The following is a 12,704-nucleotide window of genomic DNA, read 5'->3' as shown; positions in this document are numbered from 1 at the left end:
GGTGGATTTATTTACTGCTTTCATTTTATTCCAACACTACTTGCTTTCAGAAAATACTGCCTTTCATGTATGGATGATATTTAAACTGGCACAACAAAGGGTATATTGTAGTGCAGCAGAGATGTACATCACAACAAATATGAAAGCAAAGAGCTAAATTTGATGCACCTACTCAAGAATATAAAGAAGCTTTTAACCTGAGTCTGTTGACATGGAGTGCAGAATAAAATCCTTTTCTCCTGGGAATTAAACAGAAATTAAGGTTAGCAGGTGTAGCTGTAGTTATGTTTTCTGCCATTTGTTCATTACAGAGAATTACATTACTACAGTGCTACGAGAAAATAATTAACTGGACAGTTCAGCGTTCAGCCCAAAAACATTTTTGACTTGTTCTCTTTTTCTTACTATTTTTCCTTGTTTCATGAGACAAAGAGAGCACAGAAAAAAAAAACGCATACCCTATATTAAAGAGCATTTGCGGTTGGGCTCGAGATTCTTGAACAGAGTGAATACTCTTCAGTGAATGAAGCTGCTAAAGTTCCCTACACATAATCTTTATCTATGGTTGCAGCAATTTTAAAAACCCATTTAATTTCAAAATAATTGTGTTTAATTTCTTTATTTTCAAGGCTTTTGACTGGGATCTCTAGAGTTGATAAATTTAGCCTGTGAAATACCAACTGTGTTCATGCAAAAATGTGAAAGAATCTTTTGGAGTATAGCTATGGAAGAAGCTTTATCCTGCAATAATCTCATACTGCTGAAGTATCTCCATACAGCCGTAAAGAGTTAGTGTAGTCTGGAGATAAAAGCAGACTGAGGATGAAGGGATAATAATTATGCAACATTCTTGTTTGAGCTTCTTTGTAAAGTAGGGGGAGGGATACCTGCTTGCTCCTAAGAAAACCATGTGAAGCCTTAGGCAGTAAGATTGTGATAAAGCATAATTAAAGGAAAATATATGGACAAAGGGATCAATTAAAAGATGTGAAACTAGAACTTGACTTCTCTTTGGTGTTCAGAATTCACATTGAGAAAGTGTGTTTGAGGCCTGTTTCATATTTTACAGTTTTAACTGTCCAATATTGTACAGAATGAATTTCTGCAACATTTAGTCGACATTAGATGGCATTTGAGAGATTGAAAGGGTAATCAAGTGCCCTCTGCAAAGCATGTTGTCTAATAGCAAACACAAAAAAGATTGGTCTGATAATACTCTTTTTCTAAAATGAGAAGTGCACCAGCATTTCAGGACCAAGTCAACAATTCAGGGTAGTCACCACACATTGGAGATTTTCCATTAAGATAAACGTGGTGCCAGTTCTATTATTCTATTTTTTTTCCTTCCCTCCTTCCCTCATCCTGGCTTTTCAGCTCTTCTCCATGTCTCTTACTCTATCGAACATGTAGCCATACTATGATTTCTACTGGGAGAAGTACTACATTTGAGTTTTTCTGAAGTGATGTTAATATTTTATGCCATTGTCTGAGATATAACCATTACATATTCTAGGCTTTACATTTTAAGAAAAGATGCTTAGAAAAACGCTTTAGCTACAATTTAGCTTGTCCACTCAGTGTTAATTTGCTTCATATGTCTGTGTTAACCATCAGGTACCTGGGAAGGACCGTGGATTCCATAGCCCACAGAAAGGCCACATGAGACAATCTCCTTGAGAAGCCTGACAGAGTCCTCTTGATAAGGTTTTCAGTTTCAGTTAAAGGTATAACCTAGGCTAACCTAGGACTCAGAAGAGAAGGGTTCAATACCTGCTGGGCTACAGACTTGTTGAGCAAGTAATCTGATGTTTCATTTGCCCACCTCTGAAAAAGGCATCTATTCACCTATATTCTATGGATTTTATTCAGGTAAATATATGTAAATATTAATGCTCTAAAGAATATTACATTTAAGATATAGATATATAGGAATTTCTCACTAAGTCTCTGTTTAATACCTTTAGCTAGAGACCATAGCCTATATTCAAGTCTGAGTTTACAATGTTTACTATATTAGGAATTTTGCTTGACTAAGAATGGAATAAGGAGTTATTACTTTGAAACTTAACAAGATACTTTTATTCCTCCTTCATGGTAAAGTAGGAAGTTCGGTTCTAAGGCCAGTAGCAAACAAATATATTATTTAAAAAGGAAACAAAATACAGCCTGCTGGGCACTCATTTGCTTAAAGGAGTTCTTTGTATTTGCAGTTCTAGAAAAAAAAAAAACCCTTGTAAAATATTCTGTAAAAAGCTTTAAAGCTTTACTGAAGGGAGGCACCAGAGTGATTACTCAAAGGAAAACTGAAACAAGAAATAATATGATATAAAGGGGAAAATTCCTGCCATTGTACTTCAAAAGGAGAGATAGTCACATTCAAAAGACAATTAAGAAATTTCGGGGACTGAAATCGCCATCAAGGAAGACGACACTGGGACCTTTGGCTTCTGAATTTGTGTATCTCAATTTGATATCCAAAGTTAGATAGTTATGAATTTGCTTGTTTCCTTTCTGCCCCTGTTTTGTTCTACTATTTCTTGAAAAATGTGCCCAGTGTGACATAATTCCACTAGTTCTGATTCCGTTTTATCCCCCAAATCCTCATGCTTTTATCCTTCAAGTTTGTTACTGATAGTTTCACTAACGAGTCACTGTGAAATTGTTTCACAGAGGCATATTCTAAAATACTCAGAGTACTCAAGAGTAGATTTATATGCATTTTATGGTATTGAAAGGTTTTAAAGGATTTAAATTATTTCTTACGTGTGTCTTTTCATTACACTAATAAGAAAAAGAAGAAGGAGAAGAAGAAAAAGAGAAAGAGAAAGAAAAAGAAAAAGAAAAAGGAAAAAAAAAAGAAAAAGAAAAAGGAAAAGAAAAAAAGAAAAAGAAAGGGAAAAAGAAGACTAAACACACCCCCAAAACCAAAACCAAAAACAAACGAACAAACAAAGATAACCACTCTTTCCCACTTTCCCTCTTTCAGTGTCTCTTCAGCAAGACTACAATTCTCTGGAGTCGATTTTCCTAATAGAGTCTTCTCTGACTATGTTGGACAAATGTCATGTCCCCTGGACCTCTCCATCTTGTAAAGAAAATAGACCTATTGCCAGCTACACCTTGCTGATTGCTTCCTACCTGCTGCTAAGGATAATTTGTGCAGTGTAAATGAAGACTTCAGTAGTTGCTGTAGGAAAAAAGCTACAAGAAGAGTCTGCTATTCAGCGTTCACATAAAAGAGCCACTAAAAAACCAGTTCTGATTAGCTGAAAATGTGTAAAGTGTATAAAAGATCTTTAAGTTTTCACAGTCTTAATTATAGCAGACATCATAAATAAGTGTTCCGACCTGAAAAAAGAATTATGCATGTTTGCATCTTTTCACTTGTTTAATCCTATACCAAGAATTTGCATGTGTTTTCTTTTTTATTCTGGTAAATACTTATTACCAGATTATTTTTTTTATTGTTTGAAAGTAAGTAATAAAGGAGTTTTCTATCATTACTCTGCAGAATCTTGTAGCCACTTGGAATGCTGATGTTCTTATTTGTTAATTGCCCCCAAATATACTTTCAGATAACCTCTTACCTCTGAAAGAATGAAGAAGACAACAACATTACATATTACACACAATGGAGAGCTGGAGTGGAAGACTGAATTATCAGCAGTTCCAGTGAGCAAAGCTACCTGCTGTGTACAGCTTCAGATACACCTGGTTTGCCCCATTCCTTCTACGCAACAGGTCACATTACCCTGTTTGTCCCACACTATGAGAACAATACGACACAGAAGTGGGAGCAAGAGCATTTATCATTTACTTTTCCCCATTCACTGTGTGTAGATAAAGGAAAATATTATTTCTGGCTACTGAAGGACTGCTGTTTTATTTTACCTCCATTTTCTTGGCACAGCCTGGGATTTAATTGGAAGGTGCAGGGAGTAGAGGTTGAAACAGTCAGTAAGAAACTAACCACCTCTAAGGAAATGCATTGTCCTTGTGCTGAAGAACCCGCTGAAAAAATCCTAGATGAGACACTCAGTGTATTTTCTAGACAAGCAAATCGTGTATGTTTGGATAATTACCTAACCTTTTACCTTCAGACCACACATACAGCTTTCATTTCTGATGTCTGCAATGAAAGAAGTAAAAGAACCATATCAATAAGAAGTGTGTTTTATATACCCTATCACTGAATCCTTTTCTTAGTCTCGTGGTTTATGGTTCTCTCTCACACACACACACATTTTCCTTTTGTCTGTTCTGAGTAATATTTGAAGCATCTGCTAATGCTAGTTTAAAATACTTTCTGCAGTTTGACAGCTAGCATTTCATCTTGATCCTCTCTAATTATCCTTCCAAATTTGCCTCTTTTCACACTTCTTACCAGCCTCTTCAAAAAATGTTTTAGACATTGTAAAATGCTGGTCCTGCTTCCAAGTGATATCACTCTTTAACAAGCCTAGACGCTCTCTCCTTCTATTGCTTTAGCTCTTTTCACCACTAAAGACATAATAATCTAATTCATAATGTTTTTCTGAGGCTCAGAAAATGACCCCTTTACCTATACTACACACCAAACTGTAAACCTTTTATTCACTTCATATCATTAGTTGTTTCTCTTTTGGATTTACAGCAGTGTTTATCTACTTTGTGAAGATGATGTTAGGGGGACTTTTTAAAAATAACGATAGTAATAATACGGAAAACAAGCCCATGAGTTTTACATGTATTGAGATAAAAAGGACAGCAGCTGTCACTACTTTTAAGAATAATTTATATATTGTCTCATTTACCCTTCTGGTGTTATAAATGTTGACAAGTTAACATCAGGGCAAAGGTAGACTGGTCTGTCAAGTTTCTATTTTCTGCTTCTTGCTCTTCTACAAAGTGCTACAGAGATTGATTGATTTGATTTTAAAGAGTTCAGTTACATCACGGTGACACAGTCTTCAATATGAATTAGAAGAGTAAAATTGTTTGTTTGACTTGTTTTCATGTTGACAGGATCTTTGCACTCCAGGCAATCACTTTGTTTTTCTTACAGCTTTGCTCTTTGGCCACCCAAATGTGGAATGTCACTCAACCATTCCATACGTTTTTCTTGGTGTTCCCTATCAGTTCCTACCACACTTTTCAGCAGTCTAACAAATGTGGATACCTTTTTGTCAATCAGTTGTTCTGGTTGTTTGCCATTTTAGGCTTTCTCTCCTGATGCTATGTTAAGGAAGTTTCTTAATGGACATGAACTTCACTCTGTAAGATTTCAGCTAAGCCTCTGAGAGAGAAGTTACCACAAGTATGATCATTTAATTAAATTACTGTAGACATCCAAAATGAAAATTACACACTCGAACTGCTACCCACAGTTTAATTTTGTCTCAGCTCCAAACTTTTTGAGGGAATTAAAAAATGATAACATCATTAGGGGTCTTACTGAGCTTGAGTTCTATCTGAAAATGAGATTCAAATGTTATCAGAATAAAATTCAGGCAACTATCCAAAATTCTGAGCTTCCTTTACATACTGAACCGTCCCATTGAAGCTTTCCAATCTCATGTCTTGTACATGCATTTTAAATCTGTCTTACTCCATCTTCTATACTCATTTTAGTATGGCATTCAAGTTTATATATGCATCAGCTGTTATTTTTATATATATACAGAGAACTGAGATTAAATTATCAAAAGGAATGCACAAACAAAAGTAAAAATCCAACACTGAAGACATCAGAACCCAACATTTTTCAGGCAAATTATGTGTGATACAGGAAGGCTCTGACATGATGTGGTGACCTGGATTAAATTTCTAAAAAAAAATCAGGGCAAAGTTGTATGGATGCAAAAATTACGGGGTTACTCAGAAAGGGAAATTTCAAGTAAGTAGTGCTGTTTCTTTTTTCTTGAACTTAATGGTTCCTCATGTGCAAAAGCTTGAAAATGGATTATGAAGTCATCACAACTAAAAAAACACAGAAAAATCTGGTGTGTATATATAGGCCATTAGTCATGAAATTGTTTAACCATGTTTAAATCTCAACAACATGAGTGAGTTTTAGCAAGTATTTAAGCACTAAAGTAGTGTAGACTGGTTGGAAGTAGAAAAGTAGAGTTCATTGTTATATTTTATCAAAAATGGAACTTTAAAAAGCTAGGCTCTTTGAAAACTACAGAGTTGGAAAGAAATTTTCATTATAGCAAAGTTCTACTCTTTGCAGCTGCGTTTTTGCTGATTCTCTGAAGTCAGAGTTAATTGATAGACAATTTGGCCTGTGGACTTTAAATAACATACTGAAAATCTCTGTTTTGGGGAGAGGCGGGTTTAAAGTTAATTATTCCTCAAAATGACTTTTTCAAACTGAGTACTAGAGCTGGCAAAAATATTTCCATTGAATAAGACTTTATTTCTGTGGATTTTTTTTTGCCTAAGACACTGGAAGTTAAAGTTCTTTTCTTGGGATAGGATACAGTTCTTGGTCACAATGAAATACAGGCTGCTGATCTGTTTGTCTTTTGTATTTTGGCTATCTGAGCTTCCCCAGTTCACTTTTCAAAAACAGATTATAAATCTGGGTTAAGTAGGCATGATCTCTAAATAGGAATAGCTAATTATGAGATATTTCTTTTGATCCCAGACTTTTTAGACTCTTCAGCATTTCTGATCTATAGTTTTATCTTTGAGTGTAAACAGCCTTTTTTTATCCTTCAGGACTGCGACTCTTTTCTCTGCTTTAAAGCAGACTTCCTCTGAGCTGGAAGGTAAGTTTCATTGAACACCTGAGACCCTCCACTCTGGCCTTCTAATTAACAAAGTGATCTTCTAATGGTTTTTCCCCATAGCGTCAGCATTTATCTCTGATAGCTTCCATTTTTGCCCATTTATTTTCCTGACTTTTTTTTTAATAGCTCAGTGATATCATGAACCAGACTAGAATCTGTTTTCTTCATGCATTTCCCTCTTATGGTAAATTATTTCTACATTTCTCAGTAGCAGTTGCTTCCTGCTTCAAGGCAAAATTCAATTTCTATGGCAAATACCACAGCTTCCTGTGCCATTTTATTTTCCACTGAGCTTAAACTGGAAATCCATAGCAGTTGTTAGATATACCCAGAAAATAAATCTCTGTAGATTTTCTTCTAGTTCATCTGACATTCCCTCTTTTTTCCCTCAAGACTCTGATCAAAAGGGAATAAATTCTGCAACATACATGGATATAAGCTTTCTCTGGGTTGCTAAAATCCTAGTTTCTTTGATTTTTTTGCAATTTATTTGCCCTATATTGGTGTTTCACTTGCTTTAAAATGAAGTGGAAGTTTACAAATAGATTTTTCATGTGGCTGTCTTAAATGAAGGGTTGTGGTTAAGCCTACAAGTGTCAAGATGCTTTAACAGAAGTTAAATATTAATTATCTAGTCTCTAATTTAGTCTGGTGATGGCATAGCCCTAAATTTAAAAGATGCACCTATTGAAATATGTATGGACCTGCTGAAGTATGCTTAGTGTTGAAGCATAAAATGGGAACAATTAATTAAATAATTCACGTGTCAGAAGCTTAGAGGTAACAGTTATCTATCATACTTACCTATCATAATTTTGTTCAAATTATAAATGACAAGAGATGAATGTTAACTCTTGCAGGAATGGTATACTACTATTTTCTAATTATTTTTCTTTTTTTTTTTTTTTGTTGCTTTTATATAGGTAGATATTTTATCTATACATTAGAAAATATGTATATTAACTTTTGTCTACTGACTGAGTGATCACATTAAATTACAAGTTTTGAAAGTGAGGATTTTTTTTGTAAAATGACTAGCTGGTTGTCTTTACTTGTCTTCACAAGGAGGGTACAGTCAGTAGTGTTATTGGTCATTTTCAAATAAGTCAACATTATTGTTTTCAAATTCAATAAGCCATATTTTCTTTGTGCATTCATTTCTGAAAATAGGTGGAAAGTCCGATAAATTGTCCACAGATGTTTTGATTTTAATACTTATTTATAAATTAACAATTCTAAATTGAGAATATGTTCTGAGTGTGTTTACCAACAGAAACCATGTAAACAACTTATGGACTTGAGTTTTACATTTCATATTTGTACATCCTCAAATTGTTATAGTTTTGAGCCACTACAGATAATGTAAGGCCTGACCTGTGAGCTCTCATTTCCCAATAAGCCTGGGTTTTCCAATTTAGGTCCAAGTTTGGTAGAAAAATACATATTTTGTTTTTCTTGTTTGCATTCATTTGCATCATATTTGCAATTTGTAATTAATTTTGTAGTCTATTTTTTCCTGAAGTACTTATTATTATTATTATTTAATATAGCCTGTGGAACACTGAACACTGATTAAGTGTTTTATGCTTTCTGTTATCTCTGAAGCATAAACGATGAAGTATTGTGAATTTGGCACTGTGTAACATAGCATTTTGCTTGCTGTGCAGCACTATCAAACAACACATCAGTAGTCATGCCTGTCTCTCATTTAAATGCAACCTCAGAGTCACACTGCTTGTTACAAATATCTGGGAGCTGTGTGATTAGTTAACATCTTGTGCATAACCTTAAAATTATAGCAAGTTCTCAGGAGATAATTAGCTTTCTGGATACCTCTACTGAAATGAATTATGGCTTAGCAATGATAGGTACTGAGTATTCTACAACTCCGAGGAATGGTGGCAGGAAATTCTTTTAAAAAATATCTAAAGTGTCTTCTACATTAAAAATAAAAAATGAAAAAAAAAAATCAAGAAGTCCTTATTTATTTATATATTCCTTGTTATCAGGATTGCCTTTGCTAGCTATCTTCTAATTTTATGTTCTTTCATCTTTTGGCAGCTCTTCTGGTGTAAATAAAGGGTGTTCAGTACACACCATCCTCCCTTACTGAAGTCTGCTCACCTCTGCCCCAGAGTTCACGTCTCATATGCTTTGTGTGAGTAAACAGACAAAATACATCATAACTGAATAATCAGAAGGATATGATATGGTATTTTTCCTTAGCAAGTGGACTTCAGTTCAGTGTATAGATTTAGGAAAAACAAGGTTTTCCAAATATTTTCCAAGTGTTTTTCATTTCATGAAATAATTTCTCAGACATATCCATATGCAACATCTTAAAGCTTTTGATCCTGCTTTGAAAAGGTTATTCTAAGCCTTCAGTGTTCACAACATACTATTCTAGCTCTGGATGTGTCTGTATAATAACCTCCAAATTAAAATGTTTTGCAAGCTTCTAAATACAAGTTATAGTTGCAGCTGACAGGAAACAGCATTTTGATAAAATTGAACTTTTACAGGTAAGTATAAATTTTGATTAAATTTGCTTGAAAAGTGTTTTCTAATTTAAAACAAAGCGTTTCAATAGACTTACAACATTCTCTGCATTTATTGAAGTATAATATTGCTGTTTCTTTAAGAATAATTTTGTTGTTTTCAGATTCAGTGGTAACTTTGATATAACTCATACCCAAGAACTGAAGCATTTTTGAAACATTTCCATGTTATTTCTATTGACTTTTAAATGATTTTTCCCCAAAAACAGTGTTTTGTAAGAAACTTCAGATTTTATTTTTATTCTATTTAGTCTTTTTTTTTTTTGAAAGGCCAACATTTTCTAAGAAATTCCAGATTTAATCATTCTCTTAATATTTTTTTCTGAAACACGAACGGTTGGTCTAGCTGCACTGATTGTACAAAGATGTAAGTCTACACATGCCTTAACTATATTTATCAAATTGACAAGCTCCCACCAATGGATTTTTATCCAGTTATTTTTTTCAGTGGTCATATTGCCTATCTAAGCTGGTCTTCAAACATTAGCTTTATTAGCCATCATCCCCTGAAAGGAAGAAGGCTTGATTATGTTTCTGAAGGATGTTAGTGATGGAAAATGCAGGCATGTACACAGGTCCAAAGAGCACTGAAAGCTCACGATATACCATGGAAGAATACCTGAAGGCATCACTTCTGAGTGATGAAGGCAGAAATGACATATAATCAATTTCTTACCTAGAGAGAGAGAGAGTAATAAACAATACTCCAGTGAATGGTCTACTTTTTCGAAACAAGCAGACAGAAGCAAGTTGCTTATTAATATCCAGGATCCTACTGGCATTCCAAGGATCATTCTGTTGTTGCTTTTTCCAAAGGAATACAGCTTTTCAAAGTTTCACCCTCTCTACAAATAACAATAAAGCAGGTTTTTGAAATATCTTGAGAAGCAGAGGACTGAGGATTGGGGCCACTGTTTTGCCTTTTCACCCACTGGTGACATCTAGTATGGTGTGAAGCCAAATATGCCTCCTGGTGGCAGAATCTCTGGTTAAGCTGCCAAGCTCCTTCCTCAGGATACAGGGAAGTCAGACACCTCAGAACGTGAAATAAAACACATTCCTGTATTCTACTAAAATTACATATTTATCAGGTTATGTTACAAAAAACCCCTTTTCTCTTTACCCTTAATCTGAATAAGATTGAACCAGCTAGCACTTATTAGACTTATTAAATCTTTCCTCACAGCACTTAGGAACTTTTAATTTAAGTAAGTAAATATGCCACCAGCAGTAATATAGGGGGAGACAGAATACCTTGATGCTCTTCAGGACTGAATGGAAGCTTCCAGCTTAATAGTTTTACACTGAAGCAGGTAAACTCTACATAAATCCCATTTTTAGTGTTTAAATATCTACTGGGTCTAAACTTGAGTGTCAGCCACCTAAAGTTTTCTGATTCTTGTCAAAATCAATGGGTTGGCTACCTCTGCTTTTTTAGAAATGTAAACATTTGCATCTTCTGCCTTATGTCCTTGTACATAAAAGAGGAATAAAGGAAAGCCTTTTTCTTTTTAGAGAGCTGACATTTGTTGACTGTGGTAATGGAAGTCATATTCTTCTCAAAGGTCAGTAAGCAAGTGCTAAGTACCAAAATAATTCTCTACTCTCCGAGCAGGAGCTGACTTGCTAAGCTGAAGGACGTGCTCTCTAGTCCATTACCCTGTCCTCCATATTTTACATTTTTGTCAATAAAAAATAATTACAGCCAGAGTGTGAAATTTTCTTCTGTATGAAAGGCCAACAAAAGGCCCATGCCTCACTAGACTTCCAGAAGAGAATGACATCTCAACAGACCAGTCAGTGTTAATGCTTAAAATATGAGACATTCAGATCCTATGTGTCAAATATGTGAGGCCAAATTCTTGACTCTGACTGACAGTGTTGCCTGGCTGAAGAGGGCACATAGGGCAAAAATCTGCCTTTGGCTGAGGCAGGTGAAGATAAATTCACCTTGGAGAGATGGCATAGTTGATAAAGAGGTTGTTTACTCAGCCTAAAGAACCCAAGAACCTTCCACCAAGATATTGAGATATTGTGATTTTCTTTTTTTTTCTTTTTCTTTTTCTTTTTTTTTTACCTTCGAGGTATCTTCCTCTGTGCAGCATGCTTTCAAATTCTGTTTAATAGAAATTCAGGCATTCAGTGATTTGACCCTAAAATAGGTTCCAATGATTCACTATATAAACCAGACACATGCAAGCCTGATCTGGGTTCCCATGGAGTGCTCCACAAAATATGGTTATTCAGAAATTATTTTTTCAAGTATTTGCCTAATTTATAGGTAAGATAGTCACAAAATAGCATAGCTTTTCAGTTCTCCTTTTCATTCCTTAAGGTCCAATTTTTTCCCCTTTTCAGTGAGAGAGAAGAAGAAAAAGTCTTCCACTGGGGTATAGCACTTGTGTAGGACAGTTCTGGCTAAAACTGGACAAGTAAACTTCTTTCAAGTGCAAGAGAATAAAAAGCAATAACTAAAATCAGCTTGATACAGACATTCTACCTTAGTACACAGAGTGTCCTAACGATCCCTCAGATAGCTGTTACAGTTCATAGTTTAGTTTTCTTGTTGCTTGAACTGGATTTTTGGTTAGAAAATTGAGTTATCTGGTGGTTAAGTTTCATGAGTGCCTGTGTGAGATGCTATGTAAGCAGACTTTCTCAGAGGTTTTAAAACAGCTGGGCATTCTTCCTTTTAAGTTTATTTAAATTCTGTAGTGGATGCTAGGCAGAAATTACATGAGTGAGTCAGGTCTGTAAGTTCTGTTAAGAAAAAAAAAAATAAGTAGTAGATTCTCAGATGAGCAGTCCCACCACAATTTAACCTAGACCTTGAGAGAGTTTTTTTGGAACAGTTCTGACTGCAACAGGGTGCCCTGTCTTGCAGCAAAAATAGTAGTGTCCCATGTAGTCTAACCTGATCACCAACTGCTCTTCCTGAATAGCACTTCTGCTATTGCAATGGAGATGTTGTTTTGGCCACTTGTGGAGGAGATGATTCACTGCAAAATGCCATTTGTGGCTAATGATCACCTGCAGTGTTATAGGGTTTTCACAAAGGTAAAGCAAAGAGAAAAGAGCCACTGCTGAATTAGAATCTCTGCAATTTTTGCTCTTAAATCTGTAGTTCTGTTGTTTGTATTTTGTTAAATGATCTGACAGTTCAAAAAAGTCACAATTAGCTTAACTTGCAGGAAGAGTTTTTTAATGGAATGCCTTGAGTTTTTTAACTGATCCTCCCTTTGTAGAGCTCAGCTGTTTGAGAATTGGGCCCTAAGTTGTCTTTTCACGATGATTTTGGTTTTGTAAATTAATGATCTAAATGATTTATTATTCAGTTCTTCCACTGCTGCTTTATTTCTGTTGATCTTTG

The sequence above is a fragment of the Nesoenas mayeri genome (genome assembly GCF_963082525.1).
Source record: "Nesoenas mayeri genome assembly, chromosome: 2".
In the NCBI taxonomy this organism is placed as follows: Eukaryota; Metazoa; Chordata; class Aves; order Columbiformes; family Columbidae; genus Nesoenas; species Nesoenas mayeri.
Note: the sequence above shows the minus strand (reverse complement) of the source record.